We start from the raw sequence: 16,113 nt of genomic DNA, 5'->3' as shown, positions 1-16,113 counted from the left end.
TAGAATGTGCTTCATTCAAAAGGTCTCTTGTACGGTATCATTACAAAGCTTATAATCTACTGAGTGTGATCATCTTATTTGTATGTATGTATCATTCATGTATCTGAAACTAGAAATATGAAATATAACTCTGAGGGCCTATTGTAGTTATGCAAAGTGTGGGTCTGGCTAACCATGAGCTGCTGGGACAAAGGACTCCTGGGCAAAAGCTAACACATCACATCTTCTAGGGCAGGGATCGGCAACCTTTCAGAAGTGGTGTGCCAAATCTTCATTTATTCACTCTAATTTAAAGTTTCGCAAGCCAGTAATACATTTTAACGTTTTTAGAAGGTCTCTTTCTATAAGTCTATAATATATAACTAAATGATTGTTGTATGTAAAGTAAATAAGGTTTTAAAAATGTTTAAGATGCTTCATTTAAAATTAAATTAAAATGCAGAGCCTCCCGGACCGATGGCCAGGATCCGGGCAGTGTTAGTGTCACTGAAAATCAGCTCGCATGCTGACTTCGGCACGCGTGCCATAAGTTGCCTACCCCTGTTCTAGGGGAAATGCCTGTGCCATGGCTCCATAGTGGGAAAGGAACACCACTGTTTGTATCAGTGGTATTTTGGTGTAGCACAAGCCTCATTAACAGACACTGCCTGTCCTGAGAATTTCCTTGGCTCAGGGATCAGTACACATTGCTATCAAATATCTTGCAGCACTTCCTTCTCAGCTACGCTGCTAGCTTTAGCTGCCATGGATGTGCTTTACTAGGTTACTGGTACAGAGCATTGTTCTGCATAAAAGGATGATCCTCCTCAACCAGGGCAGAACATACTCCCAACAAGGAATTAAACAGGAGAACCTCGCCAGCTTTCTGTGCGCCATCCATTCGTCCATGTACTCAGGCCCCTATCCAATGAGCTAAAAAGGGCAACTCTATTAGTTCAACTCTTGAGCTCCCTCCCCCGCCTCCCCCCAGCCCCATTAGCTATAGCTTGCAGTTCTGACTAGTGCTCCAGCTGCAGTTAAGGTGACTGAAGTAACTCCAACCTATCCCTGCTTTCAGGTGTTCATAAATAGCTCAAAGTTTCACCTATCAGGATGAAATTAGCCAAGTCTGAGCTCTGCTTGAAAGTGATTTATTTTCTGACTGAAAACAGGCCAGCTGTGTTTGAGCTCAGAGAGTCAGAGGGGGAATCAATGTCAATAGTGTATAGTTATTAACACCTTGGCATCCAAAGTGGCTGGGATAGCAGTTTAGCAGGGTGATGCCTTTATTAATAAGTGCCAATGAATATCACAGTGAAAACTGGCTGGGATTTATCTGAATTATAAAACTCGGGGGAAGGGGAGGAAGAGAGGAGAAGGGAATCCCATTTTGCACACATTCAATACATTTTTAACATTAGCGGGATTTTTAAATATAAACAATATTAAGCCTGCGGGCTCTTTGTCCCCCTCTAGTGGCCAGACTGTATAACAAAGTTTGTGTGGCTGCTACTATCTGTGCTAGCAGCTGTGCTCCTCTTGCTTAAGCAGTAAAGATGAATTCTTTTAGAGTCATAGCTGGCAGTTTTAGTCCCCATTGCTGATCCGGCCAGGTCATTGTTACAAGTAGTGGCCTGTGCAGAGATTTGGAACTGATGTGGACCCCCCATGAGCAGGGACATCTTGGCATAAACAGTATTAGGTAGGACAGTAGGCTGATATAGCTGCTGGCAGGTGGGCCTGGCTCCAGAGACTCCACACACTGACAGAGGCTGAGATCCTTAGGGCTCCGTCTCAATCAGCAGGCTTTTCTAAGGTGTGCATTGAGGGTTCAGCCACCATAAAGTGCTGAGTGACCTCAACTGGCACAAAACTGTTACTGTTTGGTAATACACAAAGCCTCCAGGTTCTTTAGATTTCTAGGGCCCCAGTGCACGCAACCAATGTAAGGGGTCAGAGGGAGAACCAAGCCTATTGGCTCATTTAGAAAATGAGCCTGTCATCCATTGCCTAACCGCTAAGCAACAAGAAATTACCTGCTCTGCCCACACCAGCAGAAGATACAAAGATTGCATATGCAGGATGCAACAAATATACAAAAGTGTCCTGAACAAGGACTGATTCTTTCCCAAGTGATCTGTTCCAGTCATGCATTGTCTATGTATGTTCTTGGCACTTTTGACAGCAGGGGTGTGGAATGGGGAAAGCTCTATAAATAACCTCGTGTAAGCCAACAAGGAGTGTTCGGACGTGGTACTCCCTCCTGCCTCCCCTCTTCTAAGGCCACGTCCAGACTAGTTATTAAAATCGATTTTAGATACGCAACTTCAGCTACGGGAATAACGTAGCTGAAGTCGAATTTCTAAAATCGAGGTACTCACCCGTCTGGACGGCGCTGCATCGATGTCCGCGGGTCTCCGTGTCGATTCCGGAACTCCGTTCGGGTTGATGGAGTTCCGGAATCGATGTAAGCGCGCTCGGGGATCGATACATCGCGTCCAGACTAGACGCGATATATCGATCTCCGAGCAATCGATTTTAACCCGCCGATGCCGCGGGTTAGTCTGGACGAGGGCTAAGAAAGCGGTCCTTGTCTATTCCATTATACCAGATGGCATTTTATCTGGTGTGCTGCTTCAAATGTCCACTAGAGGTCTTTGGTGTACAAGAAAACAAAAGTCTGTTATTGGAGCTAAAATTTCGATGTGCTTTTGGCTACAACACCAAGTATCTCATATACCTGCTGTGCATTTCTTTGCATTTAAGGTTTAGTAGGTAAGCAGCAGCAGAAGGGGCCCCACAAGCGCAAGCACAGCATGGTGCTTGAGTGGGTAGAAAAAACTAAAAAGCAACTAATTCACCCAAGGACATAGCATAGAAAATCTCAAAGAAAAAATCTGAGAAACTCAAGGGGAAAAAAATGGGCTAGTCCCTGCAAACAATGAAATAGACCAGTATCCACCAAATCCAGCATCCTGCCTCAGTCAGTAACCAAAACCTTGTGCACAGGGACAGGACACCCACAATGTACCTGATTAGTTTATGAGGTACTATACCAAAGAGGGGAAGTTTCCTCCTGACCCTAACTGCTAAGGTTAGTTTGTGCTCTGAAGCATGTGGATTGTTAGCCTTTAGAGTATCTTCCCTGGTAACACTAGGTGCTATTCTTAAAACCTATTCTTCTAAAAAAACAATACTATTTGCCTCAACAACTGCCAATGGCAGCGAGTCCCACATTAACTACACACTGTGTGAGATCTGTTATTAATTTGGGGTACTGCAGTAGCCCTTCCTACTGGCCAGTCCAGTGCTTAGGCTTTTGGAAGGGATAAATAATGGTATACTATTGTCACTCTCTCATCTGCAGCATTTAAGTTAAAGGTTTCCTGCTATCGCAGTGCTTCAGTGGTATTACCATAAATGGTTTGTTTTTGAAGCATCTGCAGGGTAATTTCAGGGTGACCTATGCCCCAATGGCCTCAGGAAATCTAGCCTGACTTCCAGGCCCTCTGTGTGCAGCTGACACACCAGCTGGAGTCTGGAATGGCACAGAGGACATTCTCAGGCACATGATGAGCCCTGCAGCGACAAGCGGCCTTCCCCGTTCTTCCCAGAAGGGGTCAGCGTGGTAATGAGTTCAGGGATGAAAACCATTCAGATCAGAGAAGTTTCCACTCCCAACAGTAAATCGGAACCAAAAGCTACTGTCCAGGGCAATTTAACTGCACAGTCAGCTTGCTCTACTCTCAGGTGCTGGTATTGCTACTTGGATAGCTGAATGGATATCACCAAGATGCATCGGCACAGCCTAAACAAAACAGGTTGCTGCTGCTAGTTCTGTAAAGGTCATGCTGTTCCGGTGCTGCTGATCAAGGGTGGGACTATTTTCCTTGATATGCAAGGCCTGGAAATTAAAAGAAGCTGTGTTGTTGGTTACCACATCACGCAGAGAGAGAAAACTTTCCTAGCGGCTGGATTTCCCTGCGAGACAGAGTCAGTGTCAACTTTCCAGAAGGAATCTTGCGTAAAACCTGGCGCTCAAGCACAGAACTGGCCCAGAGAAGGATGCAAAAGCATCATGGATAAGAAGCTTATGCACAACACCCTCCAAGGCTCAAAAAGCAGCATACACCTTACTTCCTACAATCTTGTCTGAAAATCACTGTAGTATCTGAGCAGCACGTACTTAGTCTCTCAGCACCCTTGGGAGGTGCTGGTATCCCCATTTTACAGATAAAGATTAAGGCACAGACAACTAAGTGACCTGCCACAGTCACAAACAGAAGCTGTGGTGGAACCAGGAATTGCACCAAGATCTTCTGAGTCCCAGTGTAGTGCCCTAACCACTAGAGCATCCTTCCTGCTTCATAAGTATAAGTCATTTCTGCATCTCCCTCCTCACACACCGTAGCATTTTCTTGAGCAATAGCTGCTACCAAGTGAACTAATGGGGTTTTGAGTCTCTATTCATTGATTTTCTAGGGGGACTAATTGACTAGCCCCTTTACATTGCTTTTCATTTACATTCTTTTCAGCATTTAAAAAGAGATCCAAATCATTCTGAGAGGGGCTTTGGTGGTAAAGTCCTCAGGGCCAGGTTAACAGCCACATGTGAAGCTAATGGGGTTGCACCTGCTTCTGCCAGCTGGCTCTGTTATTTATATTACAGCAGCACCTAGGGAAATTTAAGTGCATTTGTTTGGGCATCTATTGACTCCCAGGTGTAACGAGCGACTGCTGGAAGCAGAACCTTTAAACCAACACCCTCCTCCCACACTGCAGTGTTCTCACTATGATGGATCTTTAACCACTCCTGATTTTGGTTTTGTAAGACCCAAAGCATAGCCCATCTCTAGTTGGTCCATCCAGGCTGCTATCTTAGGATATCAGCCCTTTACAGACAGGTATCAGCATGCAGCCAGCAGAGGGGACAGGTGCAAGGACAAGAGGGGCTCAGATTATGATATAGAAATGACAACAGGTTGCAGAGCCAGCAAGCTGCAGGAGGAAGTGGCATCTTCCCTTTCAAAGTCATGCTGCTGTACTTCCCCCTGCAGCTGAACTTCACTGGGCAACCCTGAAGCTGAAGTTAGGCTAGGGAGTCGGACTAGGAGCTGGTATAAGTATCCCAATTTAGTTCCTTAAGAATGAGTGGGCGAGGGAAGCGAGCCCAGGGGCCAGCCATGACCTATTTACAGGCAGTTCTGCTTTCTCTTTCCTGCATTCCTTGCAGGTGCCCCATAAGGCTGGGTGAGCTGGTGCAGGATACGTGCTCAGCTCAATACCCTCAGATGATAAGATGTGACTTAATTGCAAAAGTGCAGACAGGTGTCCTCTGGCAGGGACCCCAGATGAAATTCCTTGTGGCTAAATGGGATTCTCCTTCAGACGTTTATTGAGGATACTCCACCCTTCCACCAAGAAAAGCAGATTCTGCCCCCTTTCCAGATATTCAGATGCTCTAGGGAAGGTTTGAGCATGAATTCAGTGCCACCAAAATTCCCCAGCTTTCTAACCTCCCAGGAAGAAAGTCCAGGGGAAATGAAAGCAATCCTCCAGCTCAGGCCAAGTATGGGGGATTTCTCAGTTGGCAGCCCTGGTGACCAACTCTGAGGTTAGTGCTGGTGGGAAAGCACCAGCCTAGCTCAGTACTCACATCCTGGTCCTGTATGCTTCTGCACTCACTATCTGGAGTTGGAGGAGCCACAGGCAGTTCCCTGGTAGTGTCCTCGCAGCTGCTGCTATCAGTCCTGCCACTTTCTTGACTCCCTGCCTTGTAAGCAGCCTTGGGAACCAGGACATGAGGGTCTGACCACAAATGCTAGCAAAGGAAACATAGGCAACAAAGAAACATGTGACCATAATAACCTCTTCTCTGCTCTGTCAGGGAAATTGCTGCTAATACCTCATGGGCCTTTAACAAAAACATGCCAGCCACTTGTAGGGCTCATGCCGACTCCTCCCATCCTCCCCATTTGCCTCTCACCTTCCTGAACTTAGCACCTTTGTTACCACTTTTCAGATAGGACATAAACCCAAGATCGTGACTGTAGCACGATTTATGACCCAGGAAGGCTCTTCTGGCGACCCACCCTGCTAGCAAAGATAAGAAGCCTGCAAAAAACTACTAAGTTCTGCCAACATGTACTTGCAGATGCACCTTGTTAATTGCACTGGGATATGAGAGAGGTAAGGCATGATTCGCTGCGCCAGGGAACTAGGGGCAGAAACAAGGTGATCTTGCAGGATACTCAATGTAAGCTTGGGAAAGCTCAGGCTGAGGTTAATATTCTGTTATCTGACTTGCTAATCAAACCAGCCCCAAGAAGGGGAGCATTTGAATCAACTTGTGCAAGTTTTATTTAGTCATGCTCACACCTGCCTGATAGGGTTCCCCCTTTAAGTCCCACCACTTACCCCTTTAATTGTCAGCACCTTTCCAAGATTGCTGTGTGGCTTCCTCATCTGCTTGGCTACATGAGATATAGTGTCCATTTTAGGAGAGATCATGCAAGGGGCAACAGCATGTGCCTTAAAAATTACTAGGTTTGCGTGCTGGAAAGATGCAATCTCAGATCCAGAACATCAATGCCAGTAGGGAACTGTGGAGGAATATGTGCTGTTCAGTCCCAGAAACAGAACCTGGTAGATGGCAGGAGGACCAAATCAAGCGGCAGCAGCATTCACCCAGACAACTAGATCTACCCCCTAAGCTCATGCCCTCTAAAGCTCAACTCTCCAAGCCCCCTAGTGGGGAAGTGCCCAAGGATTGGAGAAGTCATCCAGAGGTCCAACAGCTTTTAATGAGAAGCTGGGGTGAGAGAGAGGCCAGCAAAGCTTGACATGGGGCAGGGTCATGAAGAGTCAATCAGGTAGTCCTGGTCACCCATGAAGGCATGGGACATCTTATTATTGCTGGCTTGACAGACCTGGAGATCTCAGTCCTGGCTTTAGCCACAGGGCAGATAAAACCTGGGCAGCAGCCCTGCAAACTTTGCTATCATCACTCAACCCAAACCTACAGGAACCACCTTTAAGCCTTAGAAGATCTTTCACTCCTCAAGACCAGGCAGAATTGATCTCCCTGCTGGCTTATTGAACTGGATCGAGACTCTCAACTCATTCCCATAGGCCATAAAACAACCCAGATGCATTGATGGCTTTTGCCCACTACTGACCTGGTCTGCTACTGAACTTCTCTATAGTCCGTTGCCAATCCCATCAAGCCACTTGCAGCTATTACTAATGTCAGGCATCCCGAATGTAAAAGAGGATAGCTGAGATGCTGAAACTTGCATCTTCTGGGCTCTGCTCCCCTCACCCCTGCTACTGCCAGAATAGGCACCAAAAGACTTGCGGCAGAGGACAGCCACACAAAGGGGTTGTTGTACACATATGAGCACAAGGCTGGTTAGAAATGTAAGATACATGTGACCTAGTAGTGTGTTCAGATGTCAACTACTATCTAAGGACTCCTGAGCATTCAGCTCCCACTATCAGGCCATCAACCTTTGGCTCAGCAGCTCTGCATTAAATGCACAGGCAGTGGCCAATTTTCCCATTCCTGATCAAAGCACCTAGGAGCCTGCATTTAATCCCGAGGCCACAGGGGGATTTGGCTGCACAAATTGGATTCCTGCTTTGCGCTTCTCTTTGCACCTCTCCCCATCCCCCCTAGTCACACTCTGATGCTGCCGGCAGAAGCTGTCATCCTCTGTCCTCTTCTCTTCTGTCCCCCCCCCCACACACTCCCCTGCACCTGTGCGCAGCAGATTAAAGGGGGCACGTTCAAAGTTTAATCAGAGTTCATTCCAGTTGGAGACAAAATTCCAGCTCAGATTCTCCTACCAGGAAATAAACCCACTGCCCTTTCCAGGTGGGATCAAGAATCCAGTTCTGACTCCCCAGCTGCTGCTTCCTGGTGTGATTCAGATGCTATGCAAACATTTGCATCTGAGATAGCCATGTGGAAACCCACAGATGGGCTCCTTGTCCCCCTCTGTGAAGGGCCTGGAACATGTCTATTTGTGGGCCAGGAGAAAAGGGGGATGGGCAAGATCAGTAAAAGGTACAAATCTGCCCCCTTGCCCCCAGTTCAAGTGCAGATTCCGTGGAAAGATCACAACACGCACTGGACAGGATTGTTCTGAATTGTTACAGTACTGTATTGCCAGCTGCAAGTGTTCCAAAATCAGGAGCGAGGGCCTGGCAAAATCATGAGACTAGCTTAAAAATCGTGAGGGGTTTTTTTTTTTTAAATGTATTTTGGGTGTTTTTCATCAGTCTTCTGGTGCTGAAGCCTTTAAAGGTGTCCTATTTTCAAGCTTTTCTGTGCAACCATGAATGGTAGAAGCTGCCTTCTTTTTAAATAGCTGCAATCCTAACAATCAGATATCAGCTATCGATTGAAAAGTGCTTTACTCAGGTGAGTAAGGCATCTCATCACCATCCCACAGATACACAAACTGTGATGAGATTTGCCTGCACCAATATAGCAGAGCTGTAAACAGAGCCCAGATCTCCTGCATCCCAGCCCCATGCTTAGTCCACTAGATCACAGCTGTGCCCCTTAACCTGAGTATTTTAACACTCACATCTCTCTCCCTAGAGAAAGAGTTGGAGAGATCATATGGCCTAGTGTCCCCATGCCTATCAGTTGGTGTCTTTTCACCTCATCACCTATGGGGGCTATTTATTTTTACAACCCTTCCCTCCCGGTGTCTGCCTTTCAGCCAGCTGCTCCTTCCCCTGGCACATCCTGGATAGAACCCTCAGTCTTGCTGTGACCTCTGACCTACATGGCAAAACCTTCTGGTATTCTTTCTGCACTAATCCAGCACTAATCTGTCTTCTCCCACTATTATTCAAATCAACACCAGATAGTCACTTGTTGGCCGTCAAACGGGGACAATACATCACAGCCTCTCAGCCAATGCAAATTAGTGTGGGGACGCATAAGCTGAGCGCATAGTGCTCAGAGGTGTGAATCCATGCAGCAATGGAGGCAAGGTAGGCACTCAGATGATGCCTTTACTACCAAAAGAGGTGGATTTGCACAGTGAGGTGATTAATGTGCATGAGCTACCTCACCACAAAATCTTAGCAGAGACAACATGCAGGCAGATTTTACCCACATGTAGATATGAGAGCTCAAAATCCACCTTCTCGCCCCCAGCTCGCAAGTGGATTTGATGTAAGATTGCAGGACAGGCCTGATTTGTTATCATAGCACCAACCACAAGTGATCCACTATGAGGGCCAGAAAACCATGCGATTGGCTATAGCAGGGGTAGGCAATCAACGGCACAAGCACCAAAGGCAGCGCGCAAGCTGATTTTCAGTGGCTCTCACACTGCCTGGGTCCTGGCAACCAGTCCGGGGGCTCTGCATTTTAATTTAATTTTAAATGAAGCTTCTTAAACATTTTAAAAAATGTATTTACTTTATAATATATAACTAAACTATTGTTGTATGTAGACTTCTAGAAAGAGACCTTCTAAAAACATTAACATCTATTACTGGCACACGAAACCTGAAGTTAGAGTGAATAAATGAAGACTCAGCACCCCACTTCTGAAAGGTTGCCGACCTCTGGGCTATAGTATGAACTCCACCCTAGCTATAGTGCAGTAAAAGGTACAGGTGCCTGGTCTCCACATGGTTTTGACAGTAAGGTAGCTAATGGGTGTTAGTTATCCTGCTGAAAACTCCACCTTTTTTTGGCCTTGAAGCCATAGCCTGAGAAGGAATTCTTGCACCAACGTGCTGGCGGGTGGGTAGATCCCACTGCACTCTAAGGTTTCATAGCGGTGTCCTATGGAAGCCAAGGGGTAAAATGCTAGAGTGGCTCTTGACTCCTCTCAGGCAGCGGTATCTCATGAAGAAAGAGCTGCAGGAGAAGAGCATTGTCAGTGGTCAGGCTGGGGAAGCCGTATGCTAGAAATAGGGATCAAACCCATCCTAGGGGAAGTGAACAGAGAGGGTTGGTGCCTTGAATATCCAGCTTCTCAGAGGAGCCATTACCACAATGAAAGGTTGTTGAGTGGGTAGAGAGGCTGTCTCCACTTCTCCATTTCCAGCGTGTGTAATATCCAAGGGGCAAAGGAAGCACAGCTGAAAATGTGGGAAGGATCTCAAGGACATGGACACAATCTCTCCGTACAGAAAACAGCATGTGGGAACACATAGTGATGGGGGAAGATACTGTGACTCTCTCGCAGAGTTTTTAACCAAGTCTCTCTGGATGGGATTTCCGCCCCTTTGATGTTTGCTTTCCATTAATATACAAGTGGAGCAGCAGGACTGTCCACTAACTGCAGATATTAAGCAAATGGCATGAGATATTTGCAGCTATTTGTAATCACACATGTTCACAGAAGTGATCGGATTCCCAGACTTACGCCCTCCCATTCAGGAAGAGGAACATAACTCTGTGGCCCACAAGTCCAATCAAAACAGATCACATTAAAAAAAAAAAAAACCACACATTCAGTTTGAGCACCAGTCCAAGGATTAGTCACAAAACATATATGGCAATTAATTTCATTAATTCAAGAGTCACTCGCCGGTCACAGGTAATTCACACCCACAAAAAGAACTGTGATGTGCAAAGACCACTCAGGTCAGCAACAGCAGCAGCTAATGGAAATAAGCTTTCAAGAAAAGTTAGATAACTGTAGGAAGGAAATATAAATGCTTATCAAAGGGAGATGGCCCCACAGTAGTAACACCTCTATCTGTGGGCCTGTCTCCTCACCCAAGCTAAGTAGAGCTAGGCTAAGCTTTGCCAGTAGATGGATCAGGCAGAGGCCACTCAAGAAAACCCAGGCTGCTGCAGGAAGCTGTGTTGGTGATTTAATAGGTGGCACTCTTTCTTCTGTGTCAGAACTGATCCATTGTGGAAGAGCGCACAGTGCTACAAACTGCAGCCCTGGCTCCTGCAGTGACAACGAGGAAACAGGTTAAGATACCAACAAAGGTCCCACAGCAATTTTCTCAACTGTACACATTAGGCTTTGCCTCCCCACACGCACACTACCACCTCTCTTAACAAATGCCAGCATGCGTAATTGACAACTCTCGGGATTCCCCCTGCAGTTTCAACGGGATGCAATATCCCTTTTTCACTTCCTGTCCTAAACTGTTGAATAGTTGCTGCCTTCCATCCCAGAGGTGGCTGCATTTCACAGACTGTGAAGGGATCCCTGCTTGTTCTTTGGGACATGATTTGGAATGAAAATGCTGTATCAATATAAGGCTTATTAGGTGGGATACCTCATCCCTAATTGTGGATGATCTCCAAGCACTGGACCAGAGTGTGTGGGCAAGCCAAGCCAAGCCAAGCCAGCCAGGGGTCTGGTGACAAGGACAGCTGCTAGAGGAGATACAAATGGAGACAAACAGTGAATCAATAGTCTGGAGGTTTTTAGAGCACTGACCACAGAGACTGGGATCTCACCCCTAGCAGCCTGGACAGTTCTCCCAAAAAACAAACGTCACACTGCAAGAGAAACAAATCTCAGTGCCCCTTTCAAATGACTGGGGTTTGAAAACGGAGATGGAGAGCAGTTCACAAACAGGAGATACTAACAGAGTCTGAGCTGAAAGGTATGCAGAGCGAGGGATGGGGAAGAAAGCCAGAGAGAAGGGATACGGAAAACAGATTCAGGCTTCGACAGGGAAGACTGTCTGAACTTTGCCCTCTAGGCTCATATCAGCCCAGGCAGCTAGTGGCTGGGAATAAATACCATATGACAGCTGCGTCCTGTCCTGTGTAAAATGAACTAGTCTCACTCCAGTTCCTAAAAGACAGGTGTCCACACTCCACATGGCACTAACTAGCCCCCTAGTTGACATTCTCCGCAGAAGGGGCTATAAGCCTAGAACAGGTCCCTCCATTTGGGACAGGAGTGAGGCAGGTTGGTGGGGAAGCTGCTGTTGCTGCTCATGCTGTCCCTTGCTCTACAGATAAGGAACTGCAGGGCTTTCAGTTCAGCCCCTTTCATCAGTAGCGATTTCACCAGTGTGAGTGTGACACTTACAAGGAAGGAACATTGTCCTATAGGTGATGTCACTGTGAATAAATCACACTGCAGACATCGCTGTGGCACAGCACAGCATGGCTTGGCCAATTAGTTCCACCTGCGACCCGTCACAGTCTCTACTGGCCAGGTGAAAACAGGCAACTCATGGGCCTCCCTGCACCCACGTCCACGTTAAAGAGCCAGCAGCTCAAGAAGCCTTGGCTACAGGCCTGTTACCGAGTGGGCAACCAGTTGGGGCTAGACTTTGGCTCTGCATGAGGCCAGCTTGCGGTTTGACTTTCAGTAACAAGGAAAAATAAATGCCCCACTCCTATTCCTCCTCTTGCTGCTGCTAGACCCTTCCTTCCTTCCCTCGCTCCCTCCCTTCCTGTGGGAGTCGCTCTGCTGGGCCTTCCTGCGGACACAGCTCCTCCCAGCTTCTCTGCGGCCAAGGGCATCCCGGTCAAATATTCCCTTTCTGAACGAACAGCATGATTGGGTAGAGGAGGTGGGACAGGAGAACAGAGAGCAGCTCTTCAGAGCGGTGCAAGCCAGAGCTCAGCCTCGGGGGAATAGCTCTTCTCATTAGTGCCTTGCTGAGCCAGGGGAGCAGCAGCCACCTCCTCCAAGGCACCAGATGTACCCTAGGAAGCTTAGCTCGCCAGCACAGCCTTTTCAGCCTGGGGATGGGCCGCTGGCATGGTATGAGGGAGATTAGCCTGCTGTGGCTTTAATTGCTTTGTCTCTGCATTCTGTGCTCTTCTCACTGCAGGAAGTGGGGATCACTGAGAGACAGACAGGCCTGGTAGGGGGCATGAGATGGAGCTCAGGAAAGAGGGGAGAGCGGAGCTGACTGGGGAAGGGGGAGTCTGGAAATGGGACAGAGAGAGGGAGGAAGGGTTCTGGAAGGACTAAACAAAGAAAGTAGTACACGGGAGAGGGCAACAGCTGTAATGCAACCAAAAGGAGAAAGCCCTGGAGGAAGCATGGAAAGAGAATTTCAAGGAGCATGAGAATAAGCGTGTCACCAGAAAGACAGCAAGGAATCAGCATGAGTTATCCAAACTCCACCCACATTCACAGCCAACTCAGCCACCTTGGGCTGAGAGTCTCCTACCCCACTGACAAAGGGGTCTCCTATCCCAGAATCAGGGCACCAGCTGCAACCCCTCTTTTGAGCTGTCTTAGCCCCCCTCATCACCACCGTGCCCAGCAGGGAATCAGTCACTTGTTTATGTTTCGCTTCACAGCCGCTTGCTCCTGGCCTGCAATAGAATTACACCCTGGGAGGGTGCCACTGGAATCTCGCCTGCATTGAAAATAGCAGCACCATTACCATGGAGACAAAACAGCTACTCCTTCCCCAGGCCCTGTCTCTCCCTGCCTCCTGCCAGCGCAGCAGGCTGCTTTCTCCTCCAGTTGTCACACAAGTTACCCTGGTAACATATGGCAGGCAAAGGCAGCTCATAAACCCAACCAGCGACTCTCCTGGCTGCAGGTCCCACTGCACTTCCACATTCTGGATAAGACAGCCCAAGGCTGATGTCAGCATGCTGCTCAGAGCAGCAAGGACAACTGCATGGAAAGCCCAGGCTAGGGAAGGGCACGGCGCCGCATGGGCATATGCAGGAAATCCTCTGTCCAGCCCTGACCCTGAGCTCTGAAAAGTGGAAGGGAGTCAGCACCGTGATAATATTTCCACTGGCTCCACCTCATCCTCCCCTTCTGCCTGGCATGGGAACAGGGCAAGGAAAGTCCTGCCCAGGGTGCCGCTAGCAATATGAAATGTGCACACAAGCTGGCAAATCTCTGTCCACCTGCCTCCTCCAGCAGCAACCCCACACACTCCCAGGGCCAGCCTAGTCATGGTACTAACTCAACGAGAGACTTATAGGTGTGGTCTGCACCCAGACACAAGAGTCTGGAAGCTCTACTCCTTACTGACACTACTTTCCACTGTGGCCTTGGACAAGTCACTTAACCCAGCCTTATCAGCGTCTCCATCCGTAGACTAGGGATAATGGGCCAAATTTTCTCCAGCTGTAATGGAGGTACAGCAGGGATCATCTTGGCCAAGCAACACCTCCCTCCCCATGATGGATCACACCCGTCTGCCACTAGCACTTTCACACTTTATCCCATGCTGCCCCAGCAAGAGAGAAGAGTGCCCAAACTCCACATAGATTTGAATGAGGATAAGGGGGTGGCTTTCTTCCAAACTCACCTCTTCCATACCATGCATTCCAGAAACTGCAATCTGCCAATGGCCACGCAGGGGTGAATTGTGAAAGTTGCTCCTAATTGGCTAAAAATTATAACCCTATTCGTTTTTTGTAATACTGTCTTCCTCGCACCCCTTTCCCGCTCCCAATCCAACCTGCTTGTTTGTTGCATCCACCTGTAATGTCTTGTCTTTTAGATTGTAAGATCTTTGGGATAGGGAGAGACTACCATTTATTCTGTATTTATACAGCATCCAGTACAATGGAGCCCTGCTCTGGCTGGCCTCTGGGCACTACTGCAATCTCAATGTAAAATCACCACATTTTGCTCTCATATAGCACCTTTCAATCGAACATCACACAGTGCTTTGCAAAGGGGAGTCATTATTATTCTCATTCGGTAGATAAATGGGGACACAAGAAAATAAAGTTACGATCCCAAGGTCACAATGAGTCAGGGTGGAACTTACAACTACTGACTTCTGGTCAGTCCTTTGCTACAGCCACTAAACTTCCTGCCTCCAGCTAGCACAGTGTTAAGTCCAAAGACCAAAAATAAGTGCTCCTAGCAACCATAACAACTGCTGCCCTTAGCGAACAAAGTGTGCATCAAGAGCTAGGATCTGTGCACCTGGGTCCAGATCCTCAAAGGTTTTTAGGCACCTAATTCCCATTGAAATCAATGGCAGTTAGGCACATCAGTACCACTGAAGCTGGGACCCCTGTCTATACTAGGGTGACCAGACAGCAAATGTGAAAAATCGGGACGGGGAGTGGGGGGTAATAGGAACCTATATAAGAAAAAGACCAAAAAATCAGGACTGTCCCTATAAAATCAGGACATCTGGTCACCCTAGTCTACACTAATGTCTTCTGTGATTATTGGATCTACAAAGTTATCCTAAGCTCGATTTTAAAAGGACGTGAAAGTTCATAAGATGTTACAATAATCATGAAAAACAGGTCCAGCTGTTTATAATGATGAAGTTTGTAATAGGTGCAAAACTCAGTCATACAGAGAAACCGTATTAGTCTAAACAAAATGGCCTAATAATATAAATCAAGGACTGTGGTGACATTATAGTTGGTAAATGAGAAAATGTGGGAAGCAAGTTAACTATGCCAAGTTTGGCCTAACAGAAATGCATTTAATTGGTGGACAAAATAATGAAGATAAAATATCCCACCAAGTTTTACTCTTTCTGGGGGCTTTTAAAAAAAAAAAAAGACTTTAGGAAAAAGAAAAAAAAAAGAATCATCTTCCCCACAGCTCTGCAACTCATCTTGATTCATCTAAAGGACTTTCTTCCTGAGAGGAACTTTGTTTTCACCTATGAGTGCTGAAAGTCATCACATTATCATGACATCCAGTTCTCAGCCCACCAGTGGGGATAACTAATTACCAGTAAAGGCAAGTAAAATTGTATTCTCTTCCCTTGCTGTGTTATTTTCTGCCCCCCAGTTTCTTTCCTCTTATCCTCTCTCACTCTCTTCACTTTCCATCAGATCCTGATGTCATCTATTCTGTTTTCATCCAAACCTGCCCTGTTTAAGGAGAATGGATCCAACCAGATGACAACCCTGACCAGATCGTAACTAACCAGGGTCCAAGCAGCAAGTGCTGTGGTTGATCTCCAAGCCAAAGCATCCTCTTGTAACTAACCAGTGGTCCAGTATACCAAAAACATCAACAAAAGCCACATTTCTTCTATCTTTTCTATCCTGTCTCCCCTCCACCTTGTGTCTGTCTGTCTATTAAGAACAGGATAAGTGAAAGCTCGCCACACAGCAGGCCTGAGAGTAAAATTAATTTTTTCCTTTTCATCAAAAAAGGTTATTCTGAAAATAAGAGACTCTGATTGTTTGACTCCAAAATGAGACTTTGATAA

The sequence above is a fragment of the Gopherus evgoodei genome, chromosome 8 (genome assembly GCF_007399415.2).
Source record: "Gopherus evgoodei ecotype Sinaloan lineage chromosome 8, rGopEvg1_v1.p, whole genome shotgun sequence".
Lineage (NCBI taxonomy): Eukaryota > Metazoa > Chordata > Testudines > Testudinidae > Gopherus > Gopherus evgoodei.
The sequence above is the reverse complement of the archived record's forward strand: the minus strand, read 5'-3'. Positions refer to the sequence as shown.